Source organism: Oculina patagonica, chromosome 13 (genome assembly GCF_052425735.1).
Source record: "Oculina patagonica isolate OP01 chromosome 13, crgOcupat, whole genome shotgun sequence".
Taxonomy (NCBI): Eukaryota; Metazoa; Cnidaria; class Anthozoa; order Scleractinia; family Oculinidae; genus Oculina; species Oculina patagonica.
The window spans coordinates 25405483-25417458 of NC_135770.1; the positions used below are offsets into that span (position 1 = coordinate 25405483).

The 11976-nt window shown below is 37.3% G+C and overlaps 2 long non-coding RNA genes across 2 annotated transcripts; one reads left to right on the forward strand and one right to left on the reverse strand.

Annotated features, from left to right (window-relative positions):
* The first annotated feature begins 1268 nt into the window (after window positions 1-1268).
* LOC144636585 (uncharacterized) lies at window positions 1269-5546 on the forward strand. The gene is made up of 2 exons (XR_013567539.1): window positions 1269-1543; window positions 5359-5546. It is a non-coding gene; the product is annotated as an uncharacterized LOC144636585 (long non-coding RNA).
* A 701-nt stretch (window positions 5547-6247) lies between these two features.
* LOC144636579 (uncharacterized) lies at window positions 6248-7178 on the reverse strand. The gene is made up of 2 exons (XR_013567533.1): window positions 7018-7178; window positions 6248-6479 (listed from the first exon to the last, which is right to left on the reverse strand). It is a non-coding gene; the product is annotated as an uncharacterized LOC144636579 (long non-coding RNA).
* Window positions 7179-11976: the final 4798 nt, after the last annotated feature.

Below are 11976 nucleotides of genomic sequence, written 5' to 3' on the forward strand. Positions count from 1 at the left end.
TTTTGATAGCTTTTAGCGTTATTTTGTAGTTTTTGAGCAATATACTCTTAAACGACTGACAAATTAACTTTTCAATGGAAATGTAGGTGTATGCCGCTAATGGCTTTCAACTATTTTAGTTCAATGATTGAATAGCTTTCCTGCTAAATGTAGGAGAATCTTTTTGCAAAGATTTGGATTCACTTCTAACACTGTATTTTTTCCTTTTTTTTTCACGAAAATAAAGCTATTATATTTGTTTCGATCAGGTAGAACTTCCTTGACATAAATTGAAAACGCTTATATTTTTATCGAAGCGGGGGTTCCCTAACCTTGATTGACATCGAGATTTTGCAAAATACTCACGAAATAGCATGTTGTGTTACCGATAATGTGACATTAACTAGTAAAAAGGTGTATCGTATTATATACATTAGACACTAAGGCAACAGAATAATTACCACCAGTTAACTTCACATCGGTAGTCCTTCCATTTATTTTTGATTTGCCTTCAGGATATTAATTCATTGTCTAATGAAAGAAAGAAGCGGGTGAAAGTTCATAATTTGACTTCTGTAAAACAACAAAACAAAATGTGGGATAGTTTTTGTTTACAAGAATTGTAGAGTAAAATATAGTGTTTTTTTTTTAAAGAAAATGTTGCTAGGTCTGGACATAGGGTGATAGTCCATCAGATGGCCCTTGCAATTTGCCATTACCCATTCATAATGCTCAGTACAGAGAAGCAATATGATAGTTTAGTGACTTATTCAAGAACTCGAGCAAAATACAATTCGGACCCCTGATCCAAAGACGAACCACAGCACTAACCACTAGGCCAACATTCCCTTTAAGTTGTTAACATAGGAGATAATTTACGCAATAAATATGACGTCAACTATTTAGTAAAAGTTTTTGATCCTTTGCCATGTTATTCAAATTACAACGAGAACACAGCTCAAGTATATTAACTTCGTATGGTATTAACCATTTGCCGGATCAAAAAAACTGAAGGTTGTAAACGTTATACAATACAGCTTTTTTTTGAAAGATCAGCTAGATTTGTAACAAAAAATGCGATCGAATATCAGTCCACAGCTGTACGATTAGTAAAGGAAGTTTTGGTTGTTAAATTGGCGCCCCAATTCTTTTCAATTCCATTTTCTTCAAGATGCCTTTTGGTAGTAATTAAAAAACCCATTAACGTAACTGAAGAACGCCCCAGTTCTCCTTTTATCAAAGCCATGTTTTGCATTAGAAACTCCTAATCAGCAGTTATGAAAGCAAGTTAATGCGGAGACGAACAGGCTGTTACTATCTATAAGAGGTGATCGACATACAGAGCAAGGTGTATAATTTATATCAAAAGTCCGCCAGCAGAACCAACGCTCGAAGCTGATCCGTTCTGTTTATCGCTATGAATAAGTTCTCCTCCTCGTTGGTTTTTCTGTGCCTTGTTGTCTCGGTTTTGCTGTTGGCTTGTACGCAAGATGGAGACGCGGTTGTTTTTCTACCGCCTGGTTCAATAAACTCGGCCAAGAGAAGTCAAGTCAGAAAATCCGAGGTAAAAGAACAAGCTTCATTTAGTTTCTAAACATATTCGATTTTAATATTCTTATGCCGAACGCCTGCTCAATAGTTTTCAATAAAAAAACCAAACATACTAAGGGCTCATTTAAAGGATAATTTTGAGTTGAAACGATATTTATCGATTCGTTGTTTTTACACTGGGAATAGTTGATTATATTGGGAAGGTCTACTCTCGGATATTATTACAATACTGATGCTTGGTCATGGAAAATTAATAAGACTTCTGCCTGTTCAACCAGGATTACTATAGCACGACTGAACGGCAGAAGTTTCTTACAAACACAAACATTAGCAAAAATGTGAATTTTTTACTTTTATTTCTTATCTTCATTTAACAATCGATCAATTGATATCCTCAAAGAGCTTCCTGTTAATTCTTAGTGAATTTGAAAGGGTATAATAACAGTCACTTGTGTATAGCTAGATTTCTTAAAGAACTGATAGTTTTTTACTTGTTCCGTAATTATTTTTTGAAATGTTGTATTGATGCTTATTTATCTTTTGCTTAAGCGTGAGAATGGTTCATGGAAAATAAGCCCATTTCAAAGTATGGGCGATTAATTTTAGCTGAAGGAAAACGATTTCTTTTTAGCGTGGGTAATATTTGCGCACGGCGATTCATTGAGTGACCGAAAACAAATCTTGGAAAATAAATTTAAATTAATCGCACGCTTACAAAGAACATGAACATCTCTGAAAATTTAAACGAAGACCTCGAAACAATTTTCGAAAAGTATTAAGGCCCATTAACCCAGGCAACGTTTTGTGCAGTTTTTTTGCGCGATTTCATCTGCGATTTTTCGCCTTCGCGCTGCACCCTGCTGCAGTTTATACGCGATGTGAGCCCGATATCGTTAGAATTTCTACGCAACGTGACGAAATGACCTATTTTAAATCAGAGCATGTGCACATTTCTAAAAAATAAGGGTGGTGTTGTTTTCGTTGCGAGTTCGAAACCTCCGGCGATTTCTCGCTGAAAACACGCGCGATTTGGAGTTGCACCTATAATGCGACAATTAATGCAGTTGGAATTGCAAAAATTGCACTAATAATAACTGGTTCTTTAGAGAGTTTCAAAATACGTTTGAAAACTAGTCAATTACCGCTCACTAAGAGCTAAATAATTAAACCTTTTAATGCTAAAGAACAGATTGCGTTTAATAATATATGTTATATTGCGTACGAGAGACGACACTTTTTAAATTCTTAACACAACGCACCTGGGATTTAAGATGAGGTATCATAGAAACAACTTGACTGACGGTTTCTATGGAAACATGATGACTTCAGGTCCTTCATGTTCAGCAGGCCCGTGAAATGTAGATTTTGCTCTGTGCAATATGGAAGTTGAGAGTTTTTTCTAGAAATTGGCCAATATTTATACCTAATCGTACCTTTTTGGTACGCTTCGGCGGCATATCAGGCGAGTTTGGTGGAGCCATGGTTCGTATTTTGGCGAGACGCAGTCGAGCCAAAATACCCATGGTGAGACCAAACGAGCCTGATATGCCGCCGAAGCGTACCAAAAAGGTACTATTAGGTATTTACCGTACCCAAATTCAGCCAAAAATCCGGTGATATTATTCGCTCTGCTGAAGCCATGCTTGCCAGACACGTAGTGCAAAATGTGTTGACCTGCTTTTATTGATACTTTTTTGGTCTTCAACACTTTTATCAAGTCCTCTTCTCACATGTGTTTACTCGTTTGTTTGGAGTTTCATTCCCTAAATTTTCAAAAACCAAATTTAGCGAAAAATTTGGAAACTCCGACTCCATTGTTTCAGTGTGAATGTTTCAGTACTCGTCGGCAAACATCGCGCAATTGGCGAGCGCGCTCAAGTTTAGTTTTGGCGGGAAAGTTTTTCTCATTTTACGACCGGTAAGCACTAGCTAATTAAAAATACTCGTTTCTGTTTTATTGGTAAAACCTCTTTTCAATTCATCGTACGGAAACACTACTTTAATTCAAAGTGACCGTGATATGGTGGTATATCAAGTCAGTGACTTGATATCGTAGGATATCAGGACAGTAGATCGCGCTTCTGATTGGCTACTGGCGAATTTGGGTACGGTAAAATACCATATCATGTGGTATGTCTTCTTTCCCAGGGCTTTCAATAGTCGTAAAAGCTCGAACACAAAGCTAACAAGACTACTGCTTTTTTTGTTATTTTAATTGAATCGAAGTCTGCAAAACTACACGGTGCTGTTATATTTACAAGGCGGTGAATATTGGTTATCAGCTAGAATTTACAAGTTGCGTGGCGTCGGGTTGGTAAAACGTGCAGTCATTTTCATTTTAGGGCCTATCCGCTCTAGCCAAAAAATAGTTTATGTAGACACATTTTCTGTCAACAGCAACGCTTTAGAAGAGCGATGGTTTGTTGCGATTTGACAAATTTTGGCCTAGGCGGAAAATCTTCAAACGCACCGCAGGGTAAAAACTGTGAAAAATCGAGAAAATAAACAAAACTGTGTTTTCTCATGCAGCTATTGGCAATTCCATAAGCCGGGAGTAGTGAAACTGAATTTCTATTTGCATGACGAGTTTTAAGAACTCGTTAAGCCCGGGCCAAACAAGAATGAGAGCTGACTCTCATGAGAGTTTTCGTCAACTCTCATCAACTCTCATCAACTCGGGCCAAACGAAAGAAAACTCTCATTGACTCTCATGAAAAATTTGAACATGTTCAAAGTCAATAAGAGCGCACGAGAGTGCACGAGAGTCGTTGAGAGTGCAAGAGAGTTTCAGGCCAAACGAGAGCGAGAGATTGAACTGTCGTCAACTCTCATCCTCGTTTGGCCCGGGCTTTACTTATAATTTCAAATTACTGAGTCATTCAAGTGACGCTAGAGAGTTTGTTTACCAGTGAAACTGAATATTCGTTCCTGCAACTTGTTTTCAAGGCGGCTTGACTTTTTAATCGAACTCATTGGCGTTCTCAAGAAACAAGGTTTGCTGAATTGCTTTAATCCTCGCAATCAATGAAAAAGCGAGGAATACCAAGTTTTTTCTCTGATTCAGTTGTGCGCGAAAAAAAAAAAAACACGACCGACCTACAAACATACATCACCTTTATTAAAACTTCGGATTTACGTACGGAGTTGGGTGTTGAAGCTGATATCTCCGAGAGAGAGAAAAAAACAAGCCTAAAAACACTTAACTACTCTTTAGATACATTACAGCGACATTTTTGCCGAAAAGAAATTTGGCGTCACAAAGGCGACGGCAATTAAAGCAAGGGCCCTTGCTTTAATTGCCGTCGCCTAATCCTTGTTGCTAGAATTTACTAACATTTTACTAACTTTCTTTAAAATACAAGACCGAAAAACCACATAAAATGTCTGTAAAATTAATTTACAAACATTTTGTCTTCAACAGGCAAAACTACGAAGTCTGTAAATTAGAGATTTACAAACATTTTATAAAGTCTGTAAATGGGTCGAATTTTCCAGTGCGGGTGCGCAGGTGTTGCGAGACTTAATAAGTTCGTAAATCATTTGCCGTCTTAGTACGAACACAAATTGTCCGTCAAAAACTGTCGCGACAAAATTTGTCCTTTGGTTTGCTACGGACAATTCCTCTTTTGTCTGCTAGTTTCGGATAGGCCCATAGAATCAGCTGCTTACAGCAGCGTGCAAATATTTTCTTTCAAGTATTTGCCTGCCGCCTCCTTCTGAGCGACGAGTTATACGAAGTTCTTATAAGATATGGCTAAAGACTGAAGAGTTAGAGGTCAGAAACATTTTCATTCTGTTAATATACTCATGAGGCATTTCTGTTTGCAGATGATTCAGTCCCGAAGGAGCGTTTGTGAGGCCGCGCGTGCTCTGAAGTGTGCCGGAGGGGAAGATGATTAGCAGTGAAGACAGCTGGAGAGGAAACAGAAACTGGCGGAATACACGGAAAACGTCTTTTAATGAACAAACATTAAATTAACTTGACTAAAACAGTCAATAAAGTAAAAGGAAATTAATGAACTTGTCTATCATCCTGCGTTTTACCTTCGGTCTTGTATACCATCTGTGTGCAACTATTGTCGGCCTCATTTGAAGTAAATAAAAAAGATATGGCAGATATTGTAGGACGTACAGAAACGCTATGGAGAACTCGACCTCACGATATTTTGTGATGTTTCCTTTAACTACATGGTGGTCACCCTTGCTTCTGCGTTCTCAGCTTTTAAGAGGTCTTAAGAGGGTGATGAAAATGTAGGTTTCGTTTGTTTCGAACATCACCATCGATTCCCTTTCTTTCTTTTTCTTGTCTGAGATCGAGGGAAGAAGGGAGGTTTTCCAACAAACTTGAACATTAAAATAAATTCTAGGGCGAGCGTACAAAGACAAAAAACCTCCCAGAATATTGCTTATTTTCCATTCAAAAACGTATCAGCGAAAGACGTATGACAAACATGCATTTTTGTCAAGGTTTTTTTACATACGAATTTCATGCGTTGTTCTTTTCAAAGAAATTAATACCGATTGTGACATGGGGAGTTTCTTTTGGAGACACTAGAAAGGGCGAATTCAATCTGGCAACATTGAAGGTTGAATTAAAAAAAGTAATGTCTTGTCCGTCACCTTTTTAAGTTCATTATATTAAAAAAATAAAAAACTGGGCACAAATGAATATCGAAGTTTGAACTGGGACTTATACAGATGTAAATACAAATAAGAGTCAACTTAACATCTCACTTTATTTGAGGCTTATTAGGAGGTTACGCATTTAAGGAGGTTACAAGTATCACTTCATTTGAGTTTTTTTAAGGCGGTTACACAACATCTTCAAGTTACTATTTCGCGGTTTCCTGAACTCGCGGGTTCGCGTTCTCGTCTCGCAGTATTTGTTCACAGTCCAGTCGACGAGCAGCCACACAGATTCCTCTCTTGTATCTTCCTGAATTACACTGCTGCAAAGAGACAAGGAACGAGTTGTTAATTACAGGGGCCATGTCATAATATTTTAAGTCATAAATTATTACTTTCAAACTGCATAATAATAATAAAATAATAAGTTTTCTTAAGTAGAAAAACATCAAAAAAGTAATATTTTTATGGCGATAAATGGACCTCAAATTGAGGAGGCGCTCTCAGATACATAAAAACGTAAGAATTTTATAACGGTTAATGTCAAAGATGCTTCTTTCGAAATTATAAGAACAAAAGATTAAAAGATTAAATATTTAATTAAATTAGTTCACCCATAAATAACCTTACGGCAGGCGGCTTTTTGTTGTAGCTTTTGACATGAAGACATATGGAGCGGCCGTATTAACAGTTAGGAAGACAGCGGAAAAATATTTTTCTCATTCTTGTGCTTCACTCTCTACAAGCGATATTCATTGTTTTTTTAACTCAGCAAAGGAGCTTCCCCAAAAGGCTTACTCTTACGTAATAGATTCGATTTCTAACGCAATATCAAGTTCATAATTTAATAATGGAACTTACAGGCCTGGTATCAGGGTGGAAACAAGAGGGCGGATACCCAAGACTTTCTTGAATCATGATGAATGTCGTGGCAAAGAGAAGGAAAAAACCAAACGCCATTGCCTTGTTCATCTTGTGGTACTTAGGGAGTTGAACGAGTCAGTTTGGTGCTCAGTGGAATTGCAACCCTCTTTTAATACTCTTATAACTGTTCTATGACGTCAGACTTCCCCAAACATGTCGGCCAATACGAAGTCAAATACGCAGTAAATGAGACTAAATAGGTGAACATTAAGAAGATTGATATATAATGAAATTCTCCTAGGTAATAATACAAAAAATTGTATGGAGATGGGTAAAGAGAATAGATAAATCGACACACAAAGGGTCTCAAAAACACGTCGCGAAACAGCTGCCTCGTTGTTGTGTTTATTAACTGTTGGGTCTCGACGTTGTAATATGACAGGCTAATAAAATTATACTTGGTTAATAAAATACAACAACGCTTGTATGTCAAGTTGTTTGGCTTTTTTCTATCAGCTTGATATCTCTTAAAAATTAACTTGAAGTTAAAAAGTTCTCTTGAGGTAGATTTGAACATCACACTAAAGTGGATAAGAGGGTAATCTGTCAGCTAATATTACCAATAAGAGGCTAATTATAAACAGTTGCCCGAAAAACGAATACATGTCTGATAAAAAAGGCGTTTTGATAAAGCTATTAAAGAGGGAGTTTGACAACAATTTTGAAATCGGTGGCTAATATCACAATACCGTCAGTGTGTTATTGGGTGCTAAAATCGTCCTTTTTTGTCAGTCATAACATAAGACGTCTGTTTTCAAAAAGCCGGCGGCACGCGACTTATATTGTCTTTCAAGTTTACTCTTTTAAATTCTATTTTATTATTGGCCAGGGGCCAGGCAACGTTATCGGTAAATTTCCTTCCTATTCCAAGAGCAAGTAAACAGCAAAATTAAGTACGTCTTATTATTTTTATTGCTATTTTTTTTTACCAGCGAGGGCTTTATTACTTCATATTTGGGGTTGTCGTCTGCATTATTATTGTTTAATAGGGATGTTCCACTTGACTAAACTTTAAATTAACAAACCACCTGACAAGTTGTTGAAGTTCCGTCATCTGTTGGCTCTCGATATTCAGCATGATACGCTTACAAATACACCAAATCGAAGAAACGTTGCCCCTATGAAAAGCATTATCCATGTAATAGGGGCTGAATGGGGTTCTGGGTAGACAGCATTGGTAAGCTTAGAAATATTCCATTCAATTTTCAATGTTGAGTCGATCGAATAAACTGCTTGGCTAAAATGAACCGTTGTGCTCATGAAAAGGTTCATCAGGTTAAACTCACACAGAAGAGATTCAAGAAAAGCAACAGAAATAGTAAAACCTGAATGAATATTAGTGCAAATGTGGAAGCTTTAAAATCAGGCACAAAACTAAGCACTTTAAATCGATTTCGGCTTCCCGATAAGTATTTTGAAAGGAACTTTGCTTGCAGGGTGTTAAGTCCATTCTTCTGACTGAAGAAAAGCATTTGCTTTTAACTTGTATTTGATGAATTATAACCACCCCGATAATTTCCAGCAGAATTTCATTTTTTATAAACAGTGCGAAAGTGAAACTGAATGAAATGGGTAGTTTTGTACAGAGCAATATTATAGCGAGAATTAATTTGACTGTTTTTAATTGAAAAAACTTTTCAATTTGAAGAACTTCGAGGCCTTTTATTCCAAAGTTATTTTGTCTTTTCATATTTACAACGGTTGGTGAGCAGCTATTTCAGTTCGATTTTAGAGGGAAAACTTTCATGAGTTCATTTCGTCTCGGCCGTTCCGTTGACCGCGGGCAATATCTGAAATTTCCGCCCGCCCTCGGAACCAATCAGATTGGATATTACACAGTGGCAAGAACAGTATCGCGAGAGTGAGCGCAGCGAACGAGTGAGATGTTGGTTTTGCAAGGAGAACACAAAACTCGTATCTTTGAGCCAACGTGTAATGTCTTTTTATTATATGTTAACTAGATGTTATATTGCCGATTTTATATTGTTTCCAAATAATCGACTTTTACAAATACAAGTGGGCCTTACAGAAAGTACGAGTTATCCGCTTCCCAGGATATAGAAACACTAAATCTGATCGACCAAAACATGTTCTCCTTGTTAACTAAATATAGCATTTTTTTATCCAGAAAGCTGTTTGTGATTGGGTTTGGATAGCCACTCGACCGCACCGGGTCTTGAAAAGATATGAAACAGATGATTTAACCGGCGCACATAACATTTAACCAGCCTACGATTGAATCTTATAAGAAGGAAAAATCCGTCAATGACATTCAGTTGTCCGAACAAAACTTTCTTCAATCAAACAACACCTCAAAACCAACAAAGCAACCTTGAAAGAAACTGGCACATGATCAGCTCAAACAGACCCTAATCTAGCAGCAGCGCTTTTTCCTCCGTTGCCGATTGCTCTAAAATTGGGTTAAATAAATTCCTGATCACCTATATTCGATTCATAAAGTTGATCATCCACATTGCAGACTTGTAGACTTTATTCAACATTTGACTGGCAAATCGAAGGAAAATTTGGTCTTCCTATATACCAATTGCCAATTAGTGTTTACAATTTTCAATTTCTTCAGCGTCCCGTTTTCAAGTGCTGCATGATGATAAAAACGACATACTCCGACCTTCATCATTTCCCATTTGCGGATGCGAAATATTAAATCTCTCTATTCGTGACAAATGGCGAACAACAATTTTAAAAAAGTTGAAGTTTCCAGTAAACGCAATAGATACTATTTTGTATAGTAATCTATTAGCCGGCTGAAATTAGAAATTTAAAATAATTTTGTGAAACAAAATCACTTATGAAGTTACTAGACACGAACTTCCTAGATTGCGGGCCGTCTCTTAGTTTTCTTTGCCTGCTCGCTTGACTAATAAAAAAAAAATACGAGAAGACTCGCAGTCTATAACCTACCCGTCAAGATTAAGGTTGAATGACAATTGTGACAACAACAGCAACTACAGCAACTTTATTACCCTTTTTATAGTTAGGTACATAGCTAGCAGAGCCGCGCAATGAAAATTTAGTACACGAGCGCGTGCACCATAATCCAATAGTGTACGCTGGTAGCGTGAGCAGAAAAATATTTTCCTCGTGCTTTGATGTACGTTTCCACTGGCAATGTTATAAAACATTATAATATAGATAGGAGTCTACGCGCGCTCTGATTGGCTAAAAACCTATGTTTTATCAGAGTATAAAACATAGAAAAATCATGTTTTATTGTTTTTCGTCAGCTTTCCTCGAGTGCTTCGCGCGTCGTTGGCTATAACCACTCGTAACCAACAAGGGCGAATGGAATAATTGTTTTATTAAATTCCTTTTTAAGTACAAATCCACTGGACATTTCATTTTGATGTAAACGAAGTGAGGCGGGAAAAAATGTGGCGCGGTGTCCACTGCTTGAGTTGAATGAAACTCGCAAGGAAAGCGAGCGAGAGAGTTTTCTTTCGAAGATTTTCTTCGACAATCTCCTCTTAAATCGTCTATTCATGCTGGAACTTGATTGTGACAACAATTAAGATTTACGGGAATATCCGAAGCAATAGCTTTTCTGGAAATTATACGCCTTGTTCAAGTCGAACGAAGCAAGGGACGGATGTCATCGAGACTACTATATATGCTGAGACGAAATTGCACTCGGTGCAGTCGGTGAAGTTTATCGAAGTTCAAAAAGACAAGATCAAGATTAAAAGGTAACAAACTTACCTGAAATGCTTAGCCTTATTTTACGTCGAATACTGAATGAAATTGTGTCAGTTTTCTGGTCTTCCCGTAAACTATTTTCTGCTTTTCATCTTTGTTTACTCGCTCTTGTTGTACATATTTTTAATTAAACCTTTCACTCGCGGTGTCTAAAATCTATATCATAAAGCAAAGAAAGAAGCCTAAGCCATGTTTTATACTGTCATATTAAAAACACTCCGGGCATTTGAGAACACTCGAAAATTGTAGAAAACATTCGCCTGCGGCTCATGTTTTCTACATTTCCCTCGTGTTCTCAAATGCCCGTCGTGTTTTATGACAGTATAAAACATGGCTTAGGCTTCTTTATTTGTTAAATAGCCGATTCCCTCTATAGCGTGCGCCTGCAGGGAATCACGGTAGTTGTATTCATCAAACCATGCGCGAGACTCAGCAACGATGCACATTGCTGAGTCTCGCGCATGGTTTGATGAATACAACTACATGTACCGTGATTCCCTGCAGGCGCGCGCTATAGGGGGAATCGGGTATTGGTCCATGCGAATATCGAGTTATGGTGCACTTGGGAAGTTTGGAGAGCACTCAAGAAGGTAGCTATCGCCTCGAGCAACTCTTACGCTTCTTTTGTGCTCTCCAATCTTTCCGCGTGCACCATTACTCGATTGTGCACGCAAAAGCATGAACCAATTGTTAATTTTTTTTTAAAAAAAATACACACTTTAAAAAATAAGGAAGGGTACTGGCAACCTGAAAAAACCATTTGGTTAAAAATGCGGGGTTGCCAGTTAACAAATTGTTTATGCTGGTTGAGGTCGGACACACAGACACACACAGGTAATATTATATATATATGCAAAAATCACACCAGTAAACTATAACATTAAAGAAAAAAAAGATATATGTAAATGTGAAAAAAAAAATCAGTATTGTAATAAACGTAATAATAAATTTGCCAACTCCGATCCGCTGTGACACACAACTAACACACGTTTAAGGCCGGTTTAAACTGTCAAAGTTTCTTTGAACAAACTATAGTAGTGGGGTAAGTTGCTTTCAGACACTCTCATCAAACTTTGTATTTTATTGTGTACAAAACTAACCTAGAATATTGATTCCAGGACTTAAATCAAAGAGACTTTGAAAGTTTTAACAGACCCTACTAAACCCTTAAATACAGTATTT